The sequence below is a fragment of the Maylandia zebra genome, linkage group LG16, assembly GCF_041146795.1.
Source record: "Maylandia zebra isolate NMK-2024a linkage group LG16, Mzebra_GT3a, whole genome shotgun sequence".
NCBI lineage: Eukaryota > Metazoa > Chordata > Actinopteri > Cichliformes > Cichlidae > Maylandia > Maylandia zebra.
In genome coordinates, this window is record NC_135182.1 from 22,070,699 (window position 1) to 22,079,839 (window position 9,141).

Genomic DNA, 9,141 nt, shown 5'->3' on the forward strand with positions numbered 1-9,141 from the left:
ATACACAAAAACTGTTCTAAGTTAAACCAAGTTATGTCTCTGTAATGGGCATGTGGTATCAAACAACTTACAAATGTCAAAAAATCAGTATGCATGTATGCATCTTGGAACTCTGAAAGCCAGTATGACAAATGAGTATACAAAAATAATGAGAAACCCAAAGAGGTGACACCATTTGTGCCAAACAAGTTATGAGAGAAAAGAAAGAGCAGAAGCAAAACCAATGAGTGCACTCTGGTCACCATTTGATTCAAAGGTCTGCATAGTCTGAATGAATCATGTGTACAAGTTGCAGCAGCCTTAAGGATACACCAGTGTCAAAGAAATGGACTAGAAATCAAACCTACTACCTCCCTGTAGCTGAAATGGACTTAAATGCTCTCATGTTCCTGTTATTAGAGATAATATTCAAGTTTCTGTAGTCAAGAAATGCCTTTAAGCATCAGAAAAAGCAGTGGTTTATAGTATCATATTTCCAATGCATAAACTTTCCCAGAACACAAAGAAGCCTTTGAAGAACTCGGCAACGTGCATTTCTACAGGAAATGAAGGACTACACATTTCTAATAATAATAATACTAATAGGGCAAAGTAATACCATCACATCAACTACTACATGGCTTGTAAGTAATATCATGTGGCTTGATCATTTCAGCAAATTTAACAAATATCATGGGAAAACGTTTCAAAACAATGAGAAAAAAGGTCAGTACTCCTTTGTTTGTTTACTTTTAGCCAGTAGAAAATCATCATTTCATCAAAGGCCGCGGCAAATCCAAGGTTCGAGCTTGGGGCAAAATAAGCTTGGTTCTTATTGAGGATGATGAGCCAAATGGCTTAGTGCAAAACTTAAAAAGATAACAAATCTGATCTACTTATAAGACTGGCATGAGAAGCTTCAAAATAGAAGAAAATCTTTCCCAACAGGCAAAACAAAAAAAATTAGCAGAAACAAAACTTTATCTATTACAGCAGCTGAAGTAACCATTCATTAACAGAAAGTTCAGGTGCGTGCCAAGCTTCAAACTCAAGAGCGTGTTTTACCCCCTTTTGTCCTTTTGTCTATCACCTGAGATTACATAATGGCAATAAACAGTGTTTAACTGACTTTAGCATCAGTGAATAAGTAGGACAGTTAGTAAGAATGGAGTAAAAACAGTGCCTTTTGTGTTCGGTTATACCCCTAATTAGGGCTGCCACGATTTGTCGACTAGTCACGATTACGTCAACTATCAAAATCGTCGACGACTGATTTAATAGTCGACGCGTCGTTTGAAGCTTTGTAAGATCCCAAAAGACCCAGGAATAAGTAGCAGGATTTAAGAGTGTAATAACGGACTGAAACAGAAGATGGCAGCACTGCATGTACAAGGATGCCAGCTGCCGTTAAACCCCGAAGAAGAAGAAGAAGAAGAAGAAGAAGCAGCTTTGTCCCAGAATTCATAGCGCGGCCCAGCTTAGTTTCCAACAATGGCGGTAGCTAGTTAGTTTTAATATTACTCTTATTATTCTTTCTGGGTCACAAAATAAACGTTTAACATATTTTCAGGCGAGAATGTAGCTGTGTAAACCTCAAATATCGGCTCAGTTTATCAGGACACCACATATTTTCAAAAGCGCTCCGACGTTTTCGGAGACATCTGTTACCCACTAGCTCGATAGCTAGCCGGGGGCTAGGTCACTAGCGCTGTGAGAACACCGGACTCCCGGCAAATTGTTTTCAAACCCACCGCCGTCTTTCGCTACTCAGGTTAAATATATATGAGTCACTTAGATAAATTAAAAATGTTGTTGTTTGGCTTTTTTTTTTCAGTATTTTAGTTGTTCCTGAGTAAATCGGTTTGTCTGAGATTAAAGTTATAGTTTTTACACAGCTGAATAAACGTCAAGCAGACAGCTGATCATCAGAAGTGTGAGATGCTGGAGAATTTACTCCGGTGTCCTGTTATATTTTAGATAGCAAGGAGTTTATTAAACTCCACCGAGACAATCTGCTAATTTCATTAAAATTGAATAAACTATCATCTTGTCTTTATTTTTAGTTAGCACCTTAAAAGCTTAAAGCTGTAAGCTAATGATAGTTATATAAGAGTAGATGCTGCTGGTGCAATAAGCTGTAGTTTTACGTCCAGTGGATGATGATCTGATTAGTCGACTAATCGCATAAATAATCGGTGACTAGTCGACTATCAAAATAATCGTTTGTGGCAGCCCTACCCCTAATCCCTGTGTCAGCAGTGAAAATGAGTGAACCTGTTTGGTTTTATCCATGAACCATTGATCTAGAAGCGTTAAGGCATGTTTAATGGGCTAGTGAGTACTCTGAATATGGAGTTACATTTCGGGGTCTGGAAACTAAACCTGGCGTGGGAATGTCAGAGTAAGGCAAGACCATGCAGTGAATTTGCATAAAACAGCACTAATTTAGATAAAGATCACTAGGTACTATGAATTTACGGATGAGCCGGCATGGTTTCCGCTCTTCGCTCCCAGGTTAGACCACCTCCGATGTAACTCCACACTGAGTAACAATGTTGCGTCAATTTCCGTCCTCATCTCTTGTTCTCAATAATGACTAAACTCTCTTATCACTCTGATACTAAATTGCTGCAGCAGTGAAGTGGAAATAAAAATCTGCAGTAAAAATAAATAAAGCCAAATCGTTGCTACTTGGACTAAGTTTGGTATTCACTTCTGTGAGAGACTGGTATTTGAGTAAGAGTAAAACATTAACAAGCAGTGCGCAAAGTCTACAGGAAGTCCACGCAACACATCTCTATTAAGGTTTTATCAATCAGTGAGTCACAAAAAGAATTATAGCAAGGCGCCAGTGCACCAAACAAAAAAAAGCATTACAAATGACAGATCTTCACCGCCGTGTTTGCACTTTTGTATTTCCATTCATTTTTCATAAAATAGTAATAATGAACAAACAAATATCAATAAACACTTGAGACAGGTTACCATTCTGTAAGTTGGCAATATGGCTCCAAAATGACGAAGTTTTTCAGGTGTGCGTTTTACCAAAAACGGGTAAACGCTGACATCTCACTGATCCAAATAAGATTTGTTTTCCTAAGTCCTTGTTATGACAGGAATACAATTGGTCTGGGTACAAAACATTTGCACACAGCAGCTCTTTGTTGACGACTGGCTCATCGGTTTGTGGGAACCCAAACACTTCCATACTTCCAAACATAACCAATGTATTTATGTAGACCAGGAGAACATAAAAGCAAGTGCAAAACAGCACACGTTCCACAATGGCGACATATGGCCACAGTAAAACTGTTAACAAACCATCGAGTTTGGCTTTCCTGGTTTCTTCGTCTACAGCAACCTTCACGGGTGCTTGCTGCAGACTGGTCCAGCCCACTCTACAATGAAGGAGAGCAACAAGCCGCACACAGATGAGAGTACAACTCACACAACTATGTGCAATTTGCAGACACCAGTCACACATGCAAAGGAGATATTGCACACAGGTCATCGCACATTCCTCCCACAGACTCTAAACTAGTGTCAACTAAATAATCATCAAATTCATTTGAAATACAAATAAAGTGAATACTCCAAATAGTGTGTTGTGCTGTTTTTACACGTTCTTTTGGTTTATATATATGACCCTCTCTCTTTTTATCACCGCATCTCTGGAGTTCTCAAAAATAGCTTGAAAATGTAAATCACTAACAGCTGGCACCAAGAAGCACCTCCAAACAATCACGTGATTTAGACACACACAGCCTAACCACATGCTCAGATATAGGAAAACATACACACTATACTCGCTCTCACACCTGGACTTTCAACTTATACTGCAGGAAACGCCGGGCATTTTTTATGGCTATTAAATTCTGCAAATGTCAACAGCATTACTGAAATACAAGACAAACTCCAAATAAATGGCTGTGATTCTGCAGTGTTTTATTAGATGACCCGAGGGGAAATGTGGCAATTAAATGGTAAGGAAAGTCATTTGATACACAAGCTGCCATTCCCTTTATGAAACTTGAGCTAATGCAATTACACAGCTTTGCCACTTTGCCAAAAGGTGTGTACATAATCTGTCGTCCCAGCACCGAGAATGCGACAGAATATTTCCTGATGGTGATGTTATGTTGCGTCTGACACATGCACATCTTTTAAAGAGTAAACATAAAATAGGCTGGTATAATACTCTTGCAGGTTCTTATGATAACTTCAACAGAGCGCCTACCCCACAGGGTGGCACCAACTCCATAACAGCCTGCAACAATTTGTGCTTTGTTCAGGTTCCAAGAGCTCAAGGGGGGTAACCGTTTCTGCTTTATGTCATTATGTCACAACATGCCCTAAGACCACTTTAATGGCTTTGAGATGCAAAAGTGTCTCGCATGTGTTTTCTGTAAATTCCACACACAATGCGCATCATAATCTTCCTCTTGATATATAACGCAGAGGGGATTCCTTCCTTGAAAGTTTCCACATTCATCAGACACAAACCGTCGTTAAGCTTTTCAAACGTAGATGGAAATCACATGGCTACGGTCACAAAATCCTGCAATTGGCCTTCGCTTTGCAACTGCAAACAAGTCGACTGGAAGCTGTCCAGCAGTTTGAGTGACAGCTTTGGCACGTCTTAACGCACCAAACCAAAACAGACAAGTATGTGTAACAGGTTAGGGATAAAGTAATCTCTAAAATCAGATATCTGTATATGAAGATGCAGATTCTGAAAGCAAGAAACGAGATTATTGCTACAGGAAACATTCTGATTTGCACTGATAGTAAATCTGTGCAATCACATTTCAGAAGGTTTTGGTAGCATGCAAGTAAATCATGTGAGGGAAGAGCTAAACAAAAAATAAGTTGCAATTAATCATGACAACGGATGGAGTTTCATGGAGACTTATATGTAACACAGTAGCACTCTTAAACTTTTTGCTAATGTAGTTACAAAATAGGGCACTCCCATAAGGCTACACACAAGCTAATGTGCAGTAAGACCCTTACTCACACCAGATTTTTACACCAAGGCTTTCAGAACCCATCCGGTAGGCTCACATATGGAGTCCTGAACCCTACAAGCCGCTAAAAATCTGGCTTTCCTGTTGGAACCATGGACTGGGTCCTTTCAATAGGACAAAACCATTATCCTTATTATCAGCACCAGCTCAGTGTGTGCTGTCTGTCAGGTCACTGGCTCCAGTAACCTTCCCTCCTCAGCCATAACAATACGACTCTGATGCCAGCATCTGTTATAAGCCAACTGGCTGAGGACCATGGGAACCAGGCTCTGCAGAGAGTGGGAAGCAGACTCTTGAGGGACTTTCAATAAGATGACTGCCCTGCAATTCAAACACCTCATAACAGACAATTGGGGTAGTTCTAGCCTTGGCACAGAGGCATGCAAATCCTCTCTAATGGTTTCATAATCAGCGTAAAATTGCCTGAAATTATGTCGGAAAGTTAATACAGAGCATATTCCCGTTAACTGACCATCAGCATGATTGTCGGCAGCAAAGCCTGTCCCACCTGTTGAGTCTGAAATGGGGGGGGGGGGGGAATCAACACTAGAGAGGCAAAGTGCCCTCGGAGCTAAAATGAAACAAGCAGCTGAGTGGAGGAAATAGCAAATGTTGTGGCAGCTTCTCTCAAGGCTGAACGCCTGAAGGCTTTAAGGTTATGAGGACTTTATCAGAGACAGTGATCAGAGAGCAAGTTGAATCTATGACTTCACATGCGATCAACAATCAAAGCTTCATCCTGACATTTACAAGCAATTTCTGAGGAGGTGAAAACAAAAAACTGGAACTTTGATTTTCAGAGCACCTGGCTTAGTTACAGGAGGATTCCTCTACGGAAATATGCTGAAAGCAGCAGAACTCATATCCAGCCAGTGGTCAAACAACTTCAATGACTCAATTTATGTGGGTGGAAAAGATTACAGTCCTTTAGCTTTAGGCCTACAGCTATATCTGGATTTGGTTTTGCTTTCAAAACCACCGCATCCAATCAGAAAATACAGAGCATTAGCATCAAGCAAGACCACACGGTCATAAGAAAAGTAATGACCTTTCTGGAAATCATCTGTGTCCTAATGAGAGGACAATACAATTATCACTGTTCTTCCTCAGCAAGCTGATAACAGACACGAACCACTATATGAAACTTTCAGACATGCAGTCTAAAAAATAAACACAATCCACTGAACATTGATATGAGTTAATCTTATCACTGGAAATCTCTATGAATAGAACCCTGAATTCAAGTGTTCCTCCTGCCTCCATTTTTTAATGCCCATGAACCTTTTCCTCTAAAAGGGGAAAATAACGTTGACAGTGCATAAGATGATGCGCGCACAGTGTTTACACAACACATTGATGGCCACATCTGGTCCATAGCTACCCTCACCTCACTTCTTATCGGATTACTGGTGATAAAGTAATTTAGGTCACTTCAACACTGTGTAGCATGCGAATCTGCACCAATTAAATCTTAAATTCCAAATATTTATTTTCATTTGACATTTTATCGACTATACAGAAACTCTGCAATGGTCTTTCTTCACCTTCAATGAATAGTCCAACTCTGAAATGGGTTTTCCCCAGTTATTCTGACACACATGTGGGCAGTTGGATGATTTCCCCCAGTGGATGAATTTTATCTGCTGTATCCGATTAATTTTGTAGTCCTTACATCTAGTTTCCCGTTTCTTATATATTTGCATGACTGACTTTAAGGATTATTATACCAGGGATCCACCCATATATCAACTGAACACACCATGTGGTGTGGACCAAGGCCATCCCATCCTTGACTCATACTGTATTTCATTCAAAGCCTTAGAATGACACCAGAAACGTTTAAAATGCTTAGACATGAAAAAACCTGCCTGGAAAGTGATGCTTTTCCGACCTTTCTATAATTCTCTCCACACGAAAACAGAAATAAACAACAACTACTGCTACTTACTGAAAACTGTGCTCAGAATTTTGCAATGGAGTCACTATATTTTTTAGAGATTTTTGCAGATGAGGCCATTTTAAAAATTATTGCCATCGAGTAATCGATTAAAATGCCACCTCTTTAGTCAGTATTTATGAAACAAATCTTTTTAATTACTTTGATTAAATTTACTTTAGTTGCTTTAAAGTTGTTTCCTTTGAGTTTAACATCCAAATGAATGGAAACTTTACCTGCTAAAAAAAAAGCGATTTTTTTTAACCCACTTACCGAATAACTTCCCTTAAAGTTGACCTAATTTAGCATCTCAGTAACGTAAAGTAAAAGCAGCAGAGAAACCAACTCGAACAAAGAGACTGAATATGTCTGTGCCACTGAAAATAAAAATCCCAATGACTGCTGTCAGTCCCGTTGGTTTTGAAGACTGCTCAATGGGCATGTCCCGACATTCCTCCCAACAAACTGCCACTAAAACTCTCACGCTTTAACACTACTTCTCCCAACTGGTGAACAAACTAACAACAACGACGACGACCACACAAACAATCTGTGAATACGCTTTAAATCTTACCTGATAAATGTCATGGATATTAAAGTCCTAAAAGTTTCACCAGCACTCTGAGCGTATCTCCACACGAGTTCAGTCCCCACTTGCTCCACCAAGGTAGGCTACGGGACGTCGGACTCCTCCTTCTCTCGCATGAGGTCATCTGTGGGAAGGATCAGCAGCGGAGAACAAACCAGATCTACCCCTCCTTCCTCCTCCTCCGCTTCTTTTCTTCTGCTCTCATTTCTGTGTGCATGCCTCATGGACATGACAGGATGCTAGAGATACAAGCTGCAAGCATTTAGTTTAAGGAGTGTGAAATTCTTTAAAACTTCACATTTTCCTTCTTCCGGATGCTCCCTTTAGAGGTCGCCACAGTGGATCATATGCCTCCATCTCACCCTATCAATGGGGTCCTCTTCTGTCACACCAAACTTTTGCATATCCTCCAGATACACACTTCTCTGAGGTTTTCTTCCTCAGAGAAGCAGCTCTATCTTCAATATCCTTTGTCTACTATATCCACCATCCCTCCTCTGCACACTTCCAAACCATCTTAAGCTCTGCCTCTCCAACTTTGTCTTAAAAGTCTTAAAAGCACCTTCTTAAGTCAGCTGGATGCAGGTTTTTCCCATCCTTATAAAGAGTACAGTTGCACAATGCCAAAATTAGCACCACTGCCTAACACTGAGGCCCAAGCTCAGTTTAATGATTGGTTGGAGAAATTTGCAGTCAGTCTGAGACTGAAGAAGTCACTTGAATGGGAGATGAATCCAGAGGAAGTGCATCAGCTGTCTGTGTTTTCTTCCAGAAGCCTTCTGGGAATATATGTAGAAAGAAGAGAACTCTAAAATGAAACTTTAAGGTGTTTAAGTGAAATTAAATCGTGTGATGAAGTTGGAAGTAGTGAATGGACCTCGAACTGAGATTAGTTTTCCACACAAAGGTATTTGTGTTCCAAAATCTGCCCAAGCTCTTTCCACATTGCCAGGAATAAATCTGTTGTAGAATATTGAAGAATCCATTATTTATTTAGGTGGACCAAAAGTTGCAGAACCTAAAATGCTGCAATCAAGCCAAAAGTGTCCAGTCAGATGAAACTTGCCTCGCTGTCCACAACATTTTGCTGAATCACTGTTATTGTGTATAGCTATTGTATTCTTACAAGCTACGCTTTAGACGTCTTCAGGGTGGTCTTTTCGTTTTCGTATAATTGGAAGAAAAGCAATAATTGGATGCTTTGGTCTATACAGTCTTTAACAGTTTCTGACAATTTTATTACTATACTTGTTTCAGATCCTAAATGGAGTTTTACTCTGCACTGATAACTGATTGCAGCTATGTGCTACTTTGCATTTGTCGATTTTACATGTGGACATTAAACTGTCTGTAAAATATATGCATGGCCTCATTAATCCTTCCAAGAACATAAAGAGTAACATGGCACCAGATGGGCTGGCTGCTGCACCAACACACTGCTTTGCATTAATGCTTTCTGGTCATCCTTTTTCAGCAACAATATTCACTCTGGGCACATGTAGGCAATTTAAAATCTCCAAACTTTCATAGTCAGCTGATAGCTAAATACATTAAATTGCCAGTTGTCTTACTGTTTGCAAACTTAGCAAGTATGCTGTGTAATTTCCTCC

General features: G+C 39.9%; 1 protein-coding gene across 4 annotated transcripts in view; it reads right to left on the reverse strand.

Moving 5' to 3' along the window:
* Positions 1–7,670, reverse strand: part of LOC101475961 (protein TANC1) — a 113,301-nt gene extending 105,631 nt beyond the window's left edge. For all 4 annotated transcript variants that reach the window (XM_076875045.1, XM_076875044.1, XM_076875043.1 and 1 more), the window contains exon 1: positions 7,517–7,670. The gene's annotated coding sequence lies outside the window, so the exon portion shown is untranslated. The remainder of the gene's footprint in view (positions 1–7,516) is intronic.
* Positions 7,671–9,141: the final 1,471 nt, after the last annotated feature.